Here is a 19,378-nt window from a genome sequence, read left to right as displayed (position 1 = left end):
CACTGTATTTGTATAGAACTGTATAAATCATCAGATGGTTTAAAACTGCGGTGCTGCTTTTCCCCATAGCAACATTCCTATGAAATGGCATTAAAAAAACGAAAACAAACCTAGTAAGAGAAAACAGAGCCCTCTCAGTTACATGAGTCAAATGAAAGTATTTAAACTTACAAACACACATTTTTCTTTCCTATGAGTGCAAATACCATGTGATGCAACTGTGCAGTAAAGAGCTTCTGGATACAAACTCCCCTTATATAAAATTTCCTGGAGGGAAAACAAAAAAATAACTCTGGGTACAATGCCCTCTAAGCACTCTGAGTGTTAATACTTTGCATTAGAATTTGTTTCTTCACAACAAAGGTTTTAAAGCTTTTGTTCGGTGCAGAATGCTTGTTTATAGCTCTTGGAGCCAGAGTCATGCTTGGGAGAGGATGAGGAGAAGAAACATTGTTCAAGCAGAGACAGCTAGATGCATTATGGTCTGCGGCAGCTATGAGAAGTATGAGCTAGAAAGGGGTAATTTAAAATTGTTGGATGCCAAGTAATTTTATTTTAAAAATTACTAAAAATATTTAGTTCAGAGAAACAAGAAATGGTAAGCTAGCTCTTACTAATTGTTTCTCTTACCACCAAATCAGGGATGTGACTCCCACTGTTTTAGGCTAGGTCTATACTGCGAGCTAGTGGTGCGTAGCTGTTCGCTTACCCATACTCATGCTAGCTCTCATTGAGTTAGCGCACTAGCGCCACAGAGAGGCGTACAGAAGAGGTTATAATGGAAGTAACCAGTTTATCACTTGTGTTCTACCATGTATGTTGTTTTGTTTAATGTTTTTTTGCCCCCTTTCTTTAATAAAAAAAGAACCATGGTTATCAATTGTGATTTTGCTTGATTTTAATCATGCTGTCTCCTAAAGCATGCAAAAGAACACCTGTGACATAGGTACATTTCGAGCTAGAGGTGTGGCACCTAATTGTGCTGAATAGCAGTATAGTGGCAGTACCCTGTCTAGCAGCAGTGGAGGCACAGCTGAGAGATGCCAAGTATGTGCCCACCGGCTTCAGGCGGCTGCTACCTGTGCAATTTAGAAGAAGCCATTTAAGGAACTGTCTTAAACAGGCCAATTATGATTAAAAATCTTAAATTTAATGAAATCTGTTTACCAATGGCCAGCTGGTCTCTCTCCAAGAATACATGTTCTAGCCCTTTGGTGAGTAGCAGGAGAAACGGTTACTATCTTAAGTTACACCAGCACTTCCATATCCCAATAAAATCATTACAAGAGTTTAAATCTAATCCCTTGGCAGTGTTTTAGTTAATTTCAACTGGATTAGTGAGAGGAAGTCTTGGAGAAGTTTTCCTTGGGTTGGTTTCTTCCTGAGCCTTCTCTGTTTTTCTTAGCTCACTGTGGTAGCTTGCTCATAAAGACGGACAGGATGAGTGCTGTGTGTTTTTGAGCAGAGTAGCAGGGAGAGTCTGTGTGAGCAGTGCTCACTTGAGAGTTTTTTAGTACTCTTCTCCTGCCTACTTCCATCAAGTTACAGGAAAACACACCTCTTTCAGGCTTGTTTAATTTCACATTGGCTGCTGTCCTTCTTTCACTGGCTCAGTACCATCATGGGTTGTCTTTAGGAGCCTCTTCATCTTATGAATATGTAAATTGTTAATGCACATGGGCATTTGAGTTGTAATTCTTTCTGGATGATTATAGTCCCTTCATTTTTGTGGTAGAAGATTCTCAGAACACCGTTAAAGTTCGAGTTTTAATTCCCTCTTTTTATTCAGTACATTTCTGAGATATTTCTTTAATTTTACTAGACTTCAACAGGAAATTAAATTCTGTTTTCAAAAAGACCAAACACTCTTGTTCTTTATAGGAAGTGTGTTAGTTCTCAAAACAGTCTAAGTCATTTTTAAAGGTCTCTTTAACTTAAAGAAGTTGTTGATTTTACATGGCAATTTTTGGAAAAATGATTCTTATTTTCCTGATTTGGAAGATGCTTGAGCACTGCCACTAATTAATTAATTCCCCAGGAATATAAATATTCTATACTTAAATGGCTTCTTACATTAGTAATTAGTTTAGCAAGGTCTGTAGATTCAACACTGGTACAGAAAGCATTTTATCCTTTACATAGCAATGATGTTAGGAAATTATAGTTATATGTCATTTAGCTGACATATTTGCAAGTACACATTTCACAAAGGTATTTGCCATTTCAACAGTTAAAAAAGTTCAAAACGTTTCCAGCTCACATGTTTTTCTTTGGAAAAAAAAGTGTGTGTGGGGGGCGGGCGGCGGACGGATGGTGACGGGGGGGAGGTGGTATAGCCCACTTTACCACCTAGATTTATTGCTCTGATAACACATTCCTTTTTGGAGGTATCCTGCATAAGGAACATCCTCACATTTTTTCCCCCACATGATCAGGTCTTTTCCAAGAACATCAATGTTTTACATGGCTTGTTTTCTTGAGATAAGGATTATATTTGTCCCATACTGCTATCTTATATAAAGGGAGGTGTGCTGGTCTAGGTAAAACACTATTTTGGTTTTCTTTCTTTTGACCCAAGCTACTTAGAGTTACAACCTATTTGTTATAGCAATTAAACTTCTATTAAATATTTTGTTCAAAGTACAAATTTCATAACCAATACCTCTTTAAACATAGCACAAAAGAAAATAGTGTAAAAGTTAAAGCAAAGTTTTAAATGCAGCTTTTTTGAGTTTGTACAATGCTTTGGGGAAATCAGCATGGTTTTATGGCTAAGAAAGGGTTATCTTCCTTACATTTGCTTGTCCATGGGAGATAGAAAGCAGAAACCTCCTGCAATTTCTTTAACCAGCCTGAACATTTTCTAACATAACTAACTAAAATATACACAGGTTTTATTATGTTTTCAAGCATCCTGGCTATAACATAGTTGTATCTATATCTTAATATTCAGTAAAGGTGCAAACAAATTTGTAATGATCTAATATTTTAAAAGTGATAATTTTATAACCATCAGTTTTGCATTGATATTGAGGTGTGTCCACCAGAGGACATGGGGGTAGGTGTACTCACCAGTGGCCCTTGCTACTTGTTTGTAAAAAATGTAGCTTGTACACCCCCAAGCATAGCCTCCCAGCTCTTGTGTGGAAGGCTGAGCTGAGCAATGGTCACTCCATCACCACATCTGGACATGACCCACAAGACACTGAGCAATGCTGCTAGTACTAGTAGTAGCTCCCTTGTGGTTAGGGAGCACAAGACAGCAGTATAATGGCTGCTTTCTGTGCAGGCATGAGTAATAGACTGTCAGTGCCCTGTTTATCTGAAGTACCTATACAACTCCCACCAGTACAGAATCTAGTGCCTTACAATCTTTAATGCATATATTTATTCTCACAACACCTCTGAGAACTAGGGAAATGCTACGATCCCATTTTGCAAATGAGGAACTGAGACACACAGAGACTAAGTGACTTGCCCCAGGTCACACAGGATGTTCATAGCAGAGCAGGGAATTAAACACATCTCCCATGTCCTAACTTAGTGTCCTAACCAGTGGACCGTCCTTCCCCTCATCCAGCCAACCCTCCTCCCTGCAACCCCATTCCCTAATGCACCTGACCTGAAGCTGCCATAATTTGGTCCAGAGTATTTTGGGAATTAAACAGATATTTAAATGGTGAAAATGCAGTGAATTATATGGCACTGACAGAAAAGAAGGGAGTTTAAAAATATTAAAAACATTCCCAATAGGATTTGAACTCTGCAATGTACCTTTAAAACATAAAGCAGACCTTAAGTTATACAGACTTTATTTCACAGCCAAGTGCTTTGTTTGGCCAGAAGATGGAGCCTGCATTAATATAATAAAAATGTACGTCAGGCCAGATTTTGCATTCTTTACTCAGGGGAAGCTATGATTCTGGGAAGATGAGATACAAAAGCATGTGCATGTGCGCCAGTTTCACAGCATTCTCCCATCTACTTTCTGATCCAACAGAAGGCCCTCCATGGTCAGGTCTGCAGGTGAAAGGAATGGCTGCTGTCAAGGGCATCAATCCCCAACTGCACAGGGATTCCCCAATTAAATGTATGTATGGGAATGTATGAATTGCCATGCCAGGTCAAACAAGAAGTCTGTCTAGCCCCTATCCCATCTTTGCCTCTGACAAGTACCAGGTGCTTCAGAGGAAGGTGTAAGAAATCTATAACGGATAATTGTGGAATAAACTGCCCCTTGGGGAAGTTACTGTCTTACCTCCCATTCACTTAGTGGCTGACTCGTGCTATGAAGGTTTATATCCCCTCTGAAAGCATAAAGGCTTATATGCTTTAAAAGTTGTTTTTGGTAAATGTATCTAATTGTGGACATTCTCACCCCTAAAATATTGATTTTTAAAACTGCGACTCCACTCTTTCCATTGATGCTATCCTCCTGGCAATAAATTCCACAGATGAATTATGCATTATGTCAACTAGCATGTCCTTTTATCACTTTTAAATTTGTAGTCTTTTAGTTTCATTTATTCATTAGTTTATATTCCTGGATTGTGTCCTCTCATTTGTATCTTTTCTAAATGAAGCAGTACCAGTCTCTGCAAGCATCACCCTCCTTGCCTCTACCACCATCTTGTTTATCTAGGTGTTTTATAATTCTATTTTGAACAATCACTTAATCTACCACTGGTACTGTAGTAAGGCTCCCTGGGCTCCAATTTTCATCTTCATCCTTTTCAAAGACAGTTATAACACCTGCTACCCTACCTTCCAGTCTATCCGTGTAGGTACTTATCTACCACCCATTACTGTAGCATCTGAGTGTGCTTCCCAAGTATTTAGAAATAATTAACATTAGCTCTCTCTATTCTTCTTCTTTCACAACTTATAGAAGAAATAGCTTGTGTAGCTTGTAAGGGGTTTGTTTTATGTGCATAGTTATGTGTATGAGAGTAGGTTTTATGTCTGCGTGTGTACACGTTAAGAGCTTACTAAGAAGAACTACATTGAAACAGTTAGTTTTACATTTAGCCTCAACTCTCATAGAATCCTATGCACAACTTCTACCATGCAGCTCTGTGAGTTTATGTATCTGCCCCCAGTGGCAGAACAGCTCCTAAAAGTGAGCATGTTCCAAAGAGCACAGGGGCCTACACAGAAGAGAAGTGATGGACCCCTTTGATTGTAAACCCCTATATTTATAAACATGGCCCCAGTTTCCTTAGTGCCACCAGCATATAGCACAGTTTTGAAGACATAGCCCTCGTTTCTTTTGCACAGGCAGTAAGTCAAGGGGAGAATAGTTCCAGGTATCCTTACTTGCAAAGTTGTGTATATATTACTAACTTGCCCTGCACATTTTTTCCCCACATGTGTATAGTATAGGGCTCCCCCCATGTGTTTAATCCATATGGAAACACATGAACCCAGTGATTACGTAATTACCATGGATTAGTTCACCAAAAGTAAGAAGTAGCCTGAATGTCAACCCAAACCTCATACTGAGCCAAGTTGAAAAGCCCTATATTACAAACAATGTGGCCTCTTCTCAACTGCCAACAGGCAGATTCTTACTGAAATGAACAGAGCAAAGGTCTCATCAGGCCTGGCTATATTCCTTGGATCACTTGCACTCTAAAAATCCAACAAGTGTTAAAACTTTGCAGAAGGCAGAGTGAGGCAATGCATCTTGGGGCACATCTGAACAATACATGTCCCCAAGCACACAAGTGCTGAATGCAACTGACCAGAGCTGTGCGGCTATGGGGTCAGACTTCAGATATGGTGTCAGACTTCAGTCCCTTTAGAAAAAATATTGCCCAGGGTAAAAGGTCTGTCTGAGGTGACTGAGAAGAAGCTGGGAAGCAGGGAGCTTGCTGAGATTTGGGAGAAGAACCTAGTGATCAGGGGAGGGCTTGTGTTCAAGGAGATGTGAAGGATGTCACACATTCCGCTGGAGATCAAGAAAAAGATGGAGAGTGTTAAGGGGTTGGGAAGGTTGGGGCAAACATGAATTATGTTAAACAAGGAATATCACTGGTCCAGAGTACAAAAATATGTTCAGTTTGCCATGCATTTAGGGCATAATTGACATTACCCTGGATTGGGGCAGCACTGGCCCAGTGGGTCCTTTTGGGAGGTGGAGCTGTGCTAAGACACTCGATCATCCTTTAAGAAGGCACAAAGTGCAGCATTGCTGACCACAAAGTTAAAAAAATCATAAGTTAGATGCTCTCCCCCCCCCCAAATATGAGATTTGTAAAAAAACTTCAATGTTTGGGACAAAGTTTATATTGTAGTTTGGTCTCTTGCTTTTTGAACATCCTGTGCTCCTCCTGAATTTGCATGAGACAGTGACTCTCCCAAATCACTAGGGCCCAGTAATTTTGGTGGTCACTACAGTGGCTCTCGCTAGCTGCCTATCGGCACAGAGACTCCAGATTCTTCCCAAATCCTAATTAGTTCTGTGCCCCACCAACCCACATCCACCTGTCCCCCACACAAGCAATGAATTATACATCTCCCAAACATCCACATCGGCTCCCCCCACACCAACGCCCATATCTGCCTGATTACTCAGTCATTAATCATGCAGCCCCCAATCAACTTTGCTTCATCCCATACAGCCTTACATCAGTTCTGCACCGCCCAGTCCCACATCTGCCTGTCCCCCAGCCTTGCCCTCCCTCATACAGGGATTCACCACATCTTCCCCTTGACCATCTGCTTTTCTCGCAGCTCCAGGAGTTCTATACGTCCTCTCACAGGCTTGGGGAGGCAGCCGCAAGGGGGTCCACTCTCCCTTTTCCCAGGCCTTAGTGGGAGCAGTTCCATATGTCCTTCACACATCTCCCTTCCCAGGCCTGATGTTGCTAGAATGGAAAGGGGGAGGAGCAAAGAGCAGGTTGACCCATCTTTCACAGGAGGGGAGGAAGGAGTGGAACAGCCAGACTCTTTCTGCTTCTTCCTTCCCTCTGTAAGAATGATGTTGACTATTTCCTCTCCCCTTTCCCCCCCCCTCGAAAATTCCTGGGGGAAGAGAGAAAGGGCAGTCTACCAGCTTTCTGCCACAGCTGTGATTGGCTGCTCTTTCCAGGAGGCAGAAGTGGGGCAGGCAGACAGCCAATCAGGGGTTTTCCTCAATCAGGGCTGAAATTCTCACGCAGGTTGGAGCTTCGAGTCATTGCCAGATGGGTTCCAGCTGGGACCAAAATCATCTTATTTGCCATGGTGAGAGTTGGCAACCCCAATTGTCTGCACCCCTCCTCCCTAGTGCGGCCTCACATGGTTCTTTCCATCAGGTGAGTGGAAGGACTTTTGGTGAATCCCTGCATAGGGGCATAAAGGAAGAGCCTCTGTCACCTCCCTCTCCTTGGACGCTTGTGCAAGGACAGGGCATATTACAGTTTTAACAGAAAAAGAAAGAACTATCAAATAGGAGGAGGATTACAATTTAAAATAAGAGATCTATGCAAATGTTAACCTATATGCTCAAAAGCCACAGAAAAATGCAAAAAAATTATCCATAATAATCTCATCGTGATTCTGGTCAGCACAGTCAGATAGATTTCAGTGAAATTAAATCCAAGATCAGTAACCAAATGGGAAATAGTGAGTAAGTTCTCTCACCATTTGTCTTTATTAGATAATATGCCTACTACTGGCATTTCCGCCATGAGAAGTCTCCATTAACACTCTGTCTAAAGACTGGGACCTTGTCTACACACATTTAATTTAAGATGTCATTTTCAACCCATATAGTTATACTGGTGCAAAAGGCTGTGTAGAAACTCCTATTTCAGTTTAACTAGGCTTTGACCAGGTCTACATTTAGAAGCTTACAGCTGTACTGATACACCTGTGCTGCTATAAGATCGCTCATGTAGCTGCGTTATGCCGATGGGAGAGAGCTCTCCCATCAACATAATAAAACCTGCTCAATAAGTGGCAATAGCTATGTCAGCAGGAACGTCTCCCGCCGACAGCGCTGTGCACACGAGCGTGTATGGTGGTAAAATGTATGTCACCCGGGTGTGTTTTTTTCACTCCTCTAAGAGACAAAAGTTTTGCAATGCAAGTGCTAGTATAGACATGGCCTTTGTGTATCCAGGCTTAGAGTACACTGAAAAGTTATAGCAGTACAGTTGCATCATTCAGTGGTGTGGAAAAAAAACCATACTGCTGATAGACGTAGTTATGATGACAAAACCCCCAGTATAGATGCAGCTGTGTCGATGGAAGAATGCTTCCATTGACACAGTTAACATCACTCAGGGAGGTGGCATTGGTGTTCCTACATCAAAAAAGGAAAAACTCCTTTTGGTGTAGGATGTGTAGACACTAGGGCCCTGTGCCAACATAACTATGTTGATATTGTCTCCGTGGAGTAGACAGACTAGATTAAGTTAATCAGGAACAGGTTTCAGAAATAAGTCTGTGTAAAGTGAAATAAGTGTGTCCACACAGCTTTGTGTGTTGGTTTAACAATCTCATTTAAAAAACAAACAAACAAACAAACAAACAAACAAACAAACAACACTAAGTTAACCTAGTACAATTTTATCACATAGACAAGGGCTTAGTAGAACACTTAAAACTTAAGGGCCTCATTCACCAGTCTTAACCGCAGTTTTATACTCATGTCTTCCCACTGACTCAGATGGCATTTACTCCCTTTTAAGTAAGAGAACTAATATTTTCTTGAACTGGTTTTTGAACCATCTGGATTTTTTCTTCTTAAAAGATTTAACAAAATTCTGTCAAGTTTTTCCTCCTATTCTCAGTGGTGAAACTTAGATCGGGGGTAGGAGGGGGGAAATAGATAGTGGGTTGGTTTGTATATTTTCATTAGTTGCTTTAAGGATTATGGTGAAATATCAGCTCCTTTGAAGTCAATGGCAAAATTCCCATTTACTTCAACAGAGTTCAGATTTATCCCGACATCTTTCAGTGAAATACCAGAAAGGTTTGTAATTATATTGCTCCCCAGTTTACTATTAGCTACTTCCATTCTCTATAGTAACTGACAGTTAACATTTTATATAGATGGGATTCTTTATCTGCTTCCAGGACTATTTTCAAAAGCCTTCATTCCAGCCAATATCCTGCACATATATTTGTTTTTCCAAAACTTCAAGATGCCCCTCAAATACAGTGGTGGGTTTAGACAACTTTTTAGAATATGTTCCCGTTCTACTTTCCCTGCACGTATTGTGTTCCCTTCTGAACTCCAAGGGAGATTATAAATCTCCTAAAAAACCCTGGGCAACATTAACTTTTGAATACATCATTTCAAATTTAATTTCAGACAATGGATTCTTCTATTCTGGATGTAGAGACGCCAGTACATTTCATGGCAAATTGAATTGAAGTGAAGGTAGAGCTGCTTGTTCCTTAGACACTGGAAACATCATGGCTTTGTTAGTGACTACCAGGGTGCAACATTGGAGGCTGAAAAATAAAACAGATAAGCCCAGGAAATGTGTGTGACTCAGCATGCCTGATAGATTGTCACAAACCTCTAAAATAGAAACATGGAAGTAGAGATGAGTGATTGAGGTCCAGCAATGCTAACCACCTGCAAACTCAGCAAATTTACTCGTGAGATGTGCCAACCTGAATTTAACAGTCAAATAGATGCAAGCTGATCATAGGCTGCCTTATTCATATTTCAGACCAAAGCATATTTTTACAGTGTATTTATAAACTTCTGGAAACGAGGGTTTATAATAAAATGCTATTGGCACACCTAAACTATAAGCGCTTCAATGGTGACAGTATAATAGTGGATTATTTAATACTAAGAGCTCCATAATAATGAAAAATGAGGTATTGCAAATCACCTTAATAGACTGATTTACGTAGAAAGACTTTTTCATTGTAATGTCGCTATTATGAACGCTTTGGATGCTGTGAAATTCTAAAGGCTTCAAAAGGTACTATGTTGATGGATACAGTTTAGGAACCAGATTAGAATAGGAAAATGGATGAATGCAATCATGTCTCTAGGGTGTAGAATAAAATAAATGCATTAGTAGCATATCACCTATTTAAATACACAGTACAGGAGTGTCAATGTGATCAGGAACTATGGTTAATGATGGTCTCTCACCAGACTTGAGCATGCTTAAACTATAGCACTGATGTCAGTCAGGCCTGTGCGATCTATGCTTGTTCCATACTACTCACATTTTAGGTATATCAGACTTTTAACCAATAGCTATTCTTGTTACCCATGTTCAGCACTGATGTGTTAGAACAGGGGTTCCCAAACTGCAGTATGTGTACCATCAGTGGTATGCAGGCCACCTCCCAATGGTACGAGTCTAAGCTGCCTGATGCTCCAGTTGCCAAGGTTGTTTAAGCAGAGTGTCAGCAGCAGAACTTCAGGCTAAGCTGCTCCTGACATGCCACTTAAGCTACTTTGACAACTGGAGCGGGCAGCTTAGGGATTCTCGGCTGGTTGCTTCCCAAACTTCTGGCTTCCGGCCACATAACCGGAACTGGTTGCCAAGGTAGCTTATAAGTGGAGAATCGGCAGCTACATTAAGTCTCTTTATAAAAAATTGGTGGTGGCGTTTTAGGTTGGTGGTATGCAATGTGGTAGAGTTTGGGAACCGCTGTGTTAGAATATCTTATTCCAAATAAAATGACATTGTGAACTGATATGAGCTTTGCAGTGTTCATCTCTTATTTTTTATCTGGATAGAACATAGCATACATTTAATTTTAATTCATTTTTGATCACTGAAATAATTGTGCACATTACTTGAAAATTATTCTGGTTTATAAGATTCATAGGTAAACAGAGGACAGACTGTCAGTCAATCTGCTGAGAATGAAGGGGGATGCATAGTTGCCTTAGGAGAGGTCCAAGGAACCATTTATCCCAAACAGAGTAGGAGAAAAGACAAGACAGCAAGAATGTGGTTTAATGAAACTGGAACTTTATTAACTTAACACATCAAGGAAACTATATCCAGCAACAACTCAGCGAGTGGAGGCTAACCTGCCTTCTGTAAATCCGTACCACCTAGGGAAGGGTTGCCCACATTTCCCTAACCCCCTTTAACCTGGGCTGATGATTATAGCTAGGACCCCACCACCATACACCCTTCATGGGGGTTGATGGTATGGAGAAGAGGGACTGACCCCCTTGCTATACCATACATTAAGAGCTTTAAGCCCTTTCCCCACCTTCTTTAGGAGGAGTCCTAATCTTGATTCTAATTCCAGTTTATCAATGAAATAGACTGTGATGTCACCAGTCTTGAAACCAGACCTAGGAGTTTAAAGATGGCCTCCACCCAGTGTTTGAAGAAACCTGGTGGATTGAGAAGCTAGTAGGACTATAGCCACAGCCATGGCACCACCCACAGGAGCCCTGATTGGAGGATCAGCCAGCTCCACCCATTGGTCCAGTCATCCTATTTAAGACAGGAGATGTCTGAGAAACAAGGTGATTTTCTGTTGTGGCAGCACTGGATCCTGCTTCCTGTGCTCAAACCTGTTCCTGCTCTGCTCCTGCCTTACCCCTGCCTTTGCTCCTGTTCCCACCGTGCTTGATCCTTACTTCTCCTCCAGTTCCTGCCCTTACCTCGGTTCTGCCAGCAGTTACCAGTCCTGACTCTGACCCCAGACTCTAGCTTTTCTCTCTGGATTCCTGGGCTACTCAGAGGAAGGTAAAAACAAAAACAAACCCTTCACCAGCCAGGTCCATCTGGCAGTGATGGAAAAGATTCCTTTCCAGGCCCAAAAGGTGACTAGTGTGATCCCCACAGCAAGGCCCAGAAACCAGCCTCATTCCAATTCCAAATATCAAGAGAAACTCATGAGAGTCAGCAACACTAAAGAATTAAGAGGAAATGTTTTGATGAGATACTTGTTTAAAAATTCTAGCATAACATACTAAAAACACAAAATGCTTATTTTAGTCATATAACAAATGAAGAGCTATCATTTTTTTCTTCTTCTTAATATACCCATTTGGGAAACCTTAATTTACAAGAGTGTGTGGGTGCTTTCCTGCAGCCCAGGATTGATGTTCACAAGTGGATTCAGACTGTCACAGTTCAGAGCAACTGCCTCCATATTTCCCTTCAGTGGTCCAGCAAGGCAATCCACCTTTGGAAATCCACTTCACATGTACTGTGCCAAAGACCTTTGAACTTCCTCAGAACTTCCAGAGATTGCCTTAATCTTGCCTTCCTGCTAAAGCACTTCCATACAATGTCACAAAAGCACATGCATATTTGCATTTCTAATACAAGGTACCCCAAGGTATTAATCCTAATTCAATGAGGTTTAACGTAATTCAGTATTCAGGATCTTGTCAGTTGGTCATACAGGCAACACACATTGTTGCTGTATTTTACTATTTCATTATAGTTTCTTTAAATATGATTAAAATTAAGCTATATATGTAAAGATACTATAAAATGTACAAACAAAAAAGAAAGTTAATATGTGCTACAGTTTTTATAAAAAGAGTTCTCTGAGCTTTAAGTCCACCTGTAAAACCAAAGGGGCCCAAAGGGATAATAACCCTTAAGAAAAAAAAAAATAAATAAAATCAGAGCCAAGAGGGTGAAAGAACACAGGTAAAACTTTCAATAGCGCCTAAGTGACTTAAGAAGCCCAAATCCTAAAGTTTGGGATTTATGACTCAGGTTTAGGAAAGTTTAAGGCTTTCAATTAAACATTGGGTCCTAATGTCCAGATTTTTAAAGGTACTTAAATACCTTTAAAAATCTGGGTGTAAGTGTCTAAAGTCATTTCTGAAAATGGGGCATAGGCTCCTAAGTCACTTGAGCACTTTTAAAATGGTTTATCCCACACCTATGCAGTTAATGGATAAGAGTGACAGACACACAGTGTCGGTAAATGGAAATCAGGAAAAGCTCAATATTTCTGATTTCATCAAATGTGGGCCTGCAAACAAGGCAAAATGAAAGCTTTTCTTCTGCTCTGGTCATCTCTCCTCTTTTTTTGGAAAAAAAAAGCCAAAAAACCAAAACAGAACCAACAAGTCAACTCTGTAAAATTGAAAGATACACATCAAGAAAAGCACTACATAGCTTTGAATCATTATTCTGTGGATAAGCTATTGTACTCCATGAGCAAATCAGCAGAGTCAAGTAGATACGGGTACTCAGGCACTTGCTGTAATGGCATGTCTGCAGTTGCATGGTAGCACACTAAGCAATTCCTCTCACTTTAACACTTAACACAATTCATCCTTCAGTTATATAAGAGCAGTTATGTTCTTTCCTCCACAGTGCCTTGGACCTGAATAAATAAAATAGTTTGGCTACATTCTACCCTTCATTAAAACGTCTCTCCTACCTTTGAAGTCCACAGGGCTGAAAGGGGGTTTTAATTTGGGGCAGAATTTGGTCTTCAGTTTTTTTTTTTAAATCTTTCCTCATATGTCAATCCCTCTAGTCTCTTCATCTTTGTTGCTTTTCTTGGAACTCGCTCCAATTTGTCTATATAGATGCACAACCTTTTGGGGATCAATGGCCCCAGTGGCAAGTTGGCAGGGGACTGAAGGCTTCATTTAATTTGCATATAAATTCATTTAGGATTTTTATCAGACAAATGCACAATTTAAAAAAAATATGTTTAACAGAACACTGTACACAAGCACATCACTTAAAATATATTTAATGAGCTAGATCCTAAGCCTGGAGCAAATCACTAATTTACACCATCATAGGAACTGACTTAATGAGTGTAGGATAAGCCTGGTTTTACTCCTAAAGTGGTCGTGCTACCAGTATATCAAAATGAAGTTTGAGTCTCTAACGCGTTTTAGTGTGTTCAGACTGCTAACAGAAGGGATCTGGTCACATAAATACTTTAAAAAATGCTTGCACTAATAGAAGCCTTTTGACACAACCTTGTAAGTCACTCAGTTTTAGCTGCATTTTGATCTCTGCTTCTTCTAAAAGAGACCTTCAAAACAGTTTAAAACATCATAACTCTTCGGTAAAATGGACAATTATTCCTCTAGCATTTCTTGGAAAGTGAGAAAATGGGAAATATCGAACCATGGCTGTCCATGAAAATGCTTTCAGCTTCAATAAGGGTCTCACTGACTGGTTCCCTCCACTGGCAGAAACAGTTTAAAAAGGGGAAGAGTAAAACCAGTTATAATAATATATTGCAATGATTTAAAGAGAGGCAGATTCCGGTGTCTTTACCACACTTGGCAGTGCCTTACTCTGTCAATTGTCCCACTCATCTCAAACCAATGGGGTCTCTCACACAGACAGGGTAGCAGAATCTGGTCCAATATTAGGTAGGAGATCCTGGTAACATTAATTTGGTGTGTAAACGCAAATGATAGAAGCTTTTTTCAATATTTTGAATCTTTAAGACTATCCTGAACCTCACTAATTTACAGGACTGAAAAAAATCTCAAAGAACAACTAATTAAAGGCCACATTCTGATATCCTTATGATGAACAGTATCTTACACTTAAGTAGTCCTATTGGAATGAGCAGAACTATTCGTGGAATAAAGTGCGCCTCAACATGAACAACAGTGACAGAATCTGGCCCAAATTGGACTTCAGCAAATTAGTTATGAGCAACGTAGTCATTCAAGATCCTCTAGCACCAGACAGTGAGATATAATACATAAATAGAATATGGCTGGAGAGATAGAATATACTCTAATATTTGTGTCATAACTACTTAGTTCGAAGTTATCTGTCAAATGGTCTTCTCTTAGTAAGATTAGCCTAATCTGAGAGTTCAGAGGGCTCAGCATCCCCCTGAAAGTGCTCAGCAACCTGGCAGGATCAGCCATTAGTTTTGCAAAACAGAAACTAAGCACACACAGATACCCTGATTTTGCATTTACTAAAGATATTTGAACAGTACATAGGCTCTAGCATCCCAGCAAAACTTGTTTTCAGCAGGGTTTGCAAACAGCATTTCTCTCGGCTATGGAATCTGATCTCTCTGCTCAGATGCCAGACAGGTTATGATTAATCATCACCTACTAGTAAAAGTAATTGGCAGGACACCTACAGGAAATTCTTTGGATACATGATGCTGTTTGATTTTCACAGATGTTGCCATCACTCTAGCCAAAAGGTTTCTGAGTTCTCAAGTATATAACACTCTCTGGATGGGAGCCATATTAATTGTCATTAAAAGAATCATTGGTTTTACTTGCTATTACAGTCTCTTTCAAGGTGCAAAATAGTGGTATTTCCAGAAATAAGAAAGTGAAATGGCTTAGATGTCAAGATAATAGTAAATGTTCACACCTGAGCAGGCTTATTACTATTGAAAAACAGGACAACAGTGCTATGAGATAGTGGATTACAGAAAAAGGATATCATGTGCAAATGTGTCACAATGATTGGGCACCGAAGGTTTCCTTTTTTTAATCTTACTGATTCTACTGTCTTGAGTTTTTCCTCTACCAGGGTGGTAAAAGACTACTTTAGTTATTGACTCCAGTTACTTGAAGGTCAATAAGAGTGATCTTTGCGCAGAAATCTGGGCTTTCATGCTCCTAAACCATGCAAAGCCAGTCTTCAAAAACTCCCATGAAAAGACCAAATAATACAAGTTCTGTCTTGAATTCTCCTCTTCCTTCCCTTTCCTCATCATCACTGTATTTGGAATTACCTGAATAGATGATAAAATAACTTAGAGATCATGGTAACAAGTAAAAGTGATTCACTGACTTGTTTGTTCTAGTCTGGCAATTATTTTTAAGTAGCCAAGGCTGATCTATTTGGAGAACTAGCTCATCACAGAGTACAGAGACTTATTTTTGGCAAAGAGAAAAAATAGGAGAAAGTCAATAAAATGGAACATAAAAATAGTTTACCGAAGGTATCTTCTTGCCATGACCAATAAAATATGCACAAAACAGGAATCAGATAAGATATCAGTCCAAGGGTTATAAAATTGCAAGTGTTTTGGGGATTAGTTACACTACAATGCTTTGACCTTCAAATTCCCTACATTGAGTTAGATGAAACATTTGACAAGGTCCCAGAAGTCAGTTAAGATATTTGAACACACTTAAAGGAGACAACATCTGTTATAAAGTAGTTTGAATGTACATTGTTGCAACTTATGAGTACAAGTAAAGATGTACTCTAAAAAGTGACTATGTAAAAACAGCACCTTGTTCAACAGCACCCTATCTACCTCAGGGCTAGATTATCTTAGGGCAGAATTTCCTCCTCCTCTCGCCTATACTTTGGGCCACCCACATATTTACAACCAGGAACAAACTTAAGGCAGAGTGGGTGATGCAAATTGGGTGAAGTTATAGTGAGTGATGAGGAAAGATTATACGGTGCAGAATTGTTTGGATCCCTTAACTATTCCATTAAAAAAAAAAGTACAGAATTTTTGTAAAGAAAAAGTAATTTTGTCAGCTAAGTATTTAGCTTCCCCCTTACACAGAGCAGAGAGGGGCTGCTTTGCCACCACTTCCAGCTTCATATTAGTGAAAATTCCCCTTGCACAGGGAGAATTCTCTGGTTTACTTTGCATCCCACAAGCAGCACAAAATGAATATGATGGTCCAGACAACCCAGCCACCAACCTTTACCTGACACCCATTATGTCCTCCACTCTATTATAACCTTCCTCCATGCCTGACATTCCCTTTTGCACCTCTTTGTTTCCACCCTACCCCTCTGCAGCATCCTATGTCTCCCCCAGTTTTCTGTATACCCTTCTCAATGACGACCCCGCCCCACCCATGTTGCTCTTGCTTCTCCTATAACTTCCCATTCTGAGACTGAAAGGCATGGCTGCATGTCACATGCTTCATACAGCCTCAGCCTCCTTTCCCAAAGACCATGTTCCTCTCTGTTCCCTCTCAATTTTTTCCTCCCTTTTACATTCCCTCCCAGGCTCTCTACCACCCACTCATTTCTGAACAAGTGCGACTCAGGCAGTAGTGTTGATAACAGCAAATGGAGCGTAGGGAAGAAAGATATAAACAAATACTGCCACTTCAGGGTGTGCAGACACACACACACTTCTGTTCAGTACATTTTCCCCACTCCGGTTCGAAGTATGAGGAGTCAGGACCTAGGATTTCTTCAGCCTGGTCTCAGAGAAAAAGAGCGAAAAGGCAAAAGATTTCTTACTTCAGCCAAAGGAAGAGAAACAAACAGTTCCTAATTTACAGAGTCAGTTTCCCAGATCCTTCTAACTCCCTGGATTTAGGCTCATTTCCACATTGAGGAGAAGTAGAGCTTCCTTGTGTCTCCTTGGTATATCCTCCCTCTAATGAGCCCTTACTTAATCCCTTTTCTACATCTTAGAGTCTGTTTATGTACACCCCCATCACAAGTTGATTATACTGAATTATAATACAGTAGTTTTGGAGAAGTCTGTAAAGAAATTTAAAAAACAAACAAAAAAAAAAAAAAAAAACCCCATACACACCACAGCAAAACAAACACTTCCCACCCAAACCCATAAGCCACTTCTCAGTAGGGACAACCAAACACAACAAACTTGAATTGTGTACCCAAGTCATTTAGGAAACACTATGACCCAAAACAGATTAGGAACATTTTCAAAGAGTCAGTGACAAATTTTGAATACACCATGATAGTTTCCAGGAAAAATAAAGTTCTACCACTGGTTGAGTCATATAAAAATTCAAGAGACAGATTTCTTTTGGGGGAAAGTCAGGTGTTTTCAAATCAGGTTTATAGTGCAAAGCTAGTTTAATCCCTAAATGGGAAGCAACTTCTACAGCTCATTAATACATCCATAAAGTACTGTTGCATGCTGAGTGTTCATTTATCCATAGCAGGACACTGCTGTGCAATATTGCCCCATTTTCTAACAACATTTTATATAGCATACTCCAGCATGTTTCCTCAGTAAATCGAGAGCCATGATTGAAACATGCATGTTATATTTTTGTTTATTTTTGTTTGCATTTAGTGGGAGCATTAAACATTGATTCATATTATTGGAATTTAGCTTGTTAGTCCTAGCTAGGCTGAATTACTTGTATGCACTGAGCCAACCGATCAGCAAGTGTCAAGCCTAGTGGTCAGAGCAGGAGACAGAACCAGCAATCAAAATCAGAGTCTGAATGCTAGAGTCAAGGTAGAGACAGGAATCAGAGCCAAAGGTCAGAATCAGATTACCTGCAGTCATGGATGGCAGAAGCAAGACTCAGATAGAACAGGAACAAGGCCAACCAAATACAGCATAGTGTTTAAACTAGAGCACAAAAGATGCAAAACAGCCATAGGGAGACAGAGAATCTACAAGCTGTGCATTAAGCAGCCAACAACCTCCTATGGAGCTCAAGAATAGGCATGCTAGCTTCCTCAGCCAATCAGTCAGGGCAGTCTATCAGGTGACTTAGGTGAAGTGACCCAGCTGTGCTCATTACATCATTAGAAGACGGAGCAGTTGTAGCTGTAGGGCCTTATTCTTGACTTCAACCATCTTTGCATTATTAATAGCTGACTCAAGAAAGCTTTACTCTTGCAAGCTTTCTGCAAAGTAAGATTAGATTCAAGTAGAAGCCCTTCAGGGATTCATGTATTATTAGCCTTTTCCGCTAATTGGTCTCTAAACATTTAATCAGATCAAATTCATATGCACCTACCAGAACACTCAGAACACCATGCTTTAAGTAGCACTTTAATCTTGCTTTTGAGACAGCTGACAAAATCTATGGCTTTCAGCAATAAATCTCTGGAAGAGTAAGAGTTTCTAACACGGTAACTGAAGAAGCCTATGTATCACTCCTATCTGGTAAAGTGTATAAAAAGCCTTCTGCAGCCAACTAATGAAACAAAGAAACAAGCCATGATTGCCTTGTAGCATCAGTCATACCAGCAGGTGTGTACCAGGTCCTGTACTCCAAGGTGTAGCTAGACTGGGGCACTGGCAGCTGCAGTGGAAAAGCAATTATCAGAACTTTCTGCTGAGTGAAAGTAGGCGGGGTCCAAATGGAAGCTGTTTCCCTCTGCTTTAGGACTACTTTTGTTGAATATGACTAAGTGCTGGACTAAGTGACTAAGCACTTGATGACCAAGAGAAGGTGCTGGACAACCGGGACTTTCCACTGCTCAGTATTAGTGGTGGATGATGTCCATTAGTTACAAAGCAAGTGACTGGGTGTTCCTGGGGGAGGAGGAAATCAATGCAAGAAACTTTGCTGGCTTTACTACTGGTCATGCTACTACAATTGTTTTAGCTAAAAAACCTGTTCCCAGCTCCTCCATCATCTATGGTGTGACATGTCGGCTGCCAACAGGGGAGCCAGTTGAGGACTCATGACTTTTTGCATTCAAATTTGGGCAGGCTGAGCAAGGTCAATGAGTTTTAGAATAATGGTTATTTTACTGTTGGTTGATGT

The 19,378-nt window shown here is 40.3% G+C and overlaps 1 protein-coding gene and 1 long non-coding RNA gene across 2 annotated transcripts in view; both read right to left on the bottom strand.

Annotated features, from left to right (window-relative positions):
• Positions 1–19,378, bottom strand: part of KCNQ5 (potassium voltage-gated channel subfamily Q member 5) — a 174,666-nt gene that overhangs the window by 74,177 nt on the left and 81,111 nt on the right. The gene's annotated exons all lie outside the window — the stretch shown is intronic.
• On the bottom strand, positions 8,409–18,348 carry LOC137143082 (uncharacterized). Its single transcript, XR_010917106.1, has 2 exons — positions 18,153–18,348; positions 8,409–9,447 (listed from the first exon to the last, which is right to left on the bottom strand). It is a non-coding gene; the product is annotated as an uncharacterized lncRNA (long non-coding RNA).

The sequence above is a fragment of the Emydura macquarii genome, unplaced genomic scaffold (assembly GCF_026122565.2).
Source record: "Emydura macquarii macquarii isolate MOO-44397 ecotype Brisbane River unplaced genomic scaffold, CSIRO-AGI_Emac_v2 contig_3295, whole genome shotgun sequence".
NCBI lineage: Eukaryota > Metazoa > Chordata > Testudines > Chelidae > Emydura > Emydura macquarii.
The sequence above is the reverse complement of the archived record's forward strand: the minus strand, read 5'-3'. Positions and strand labels throughout refer to the sequence as shown.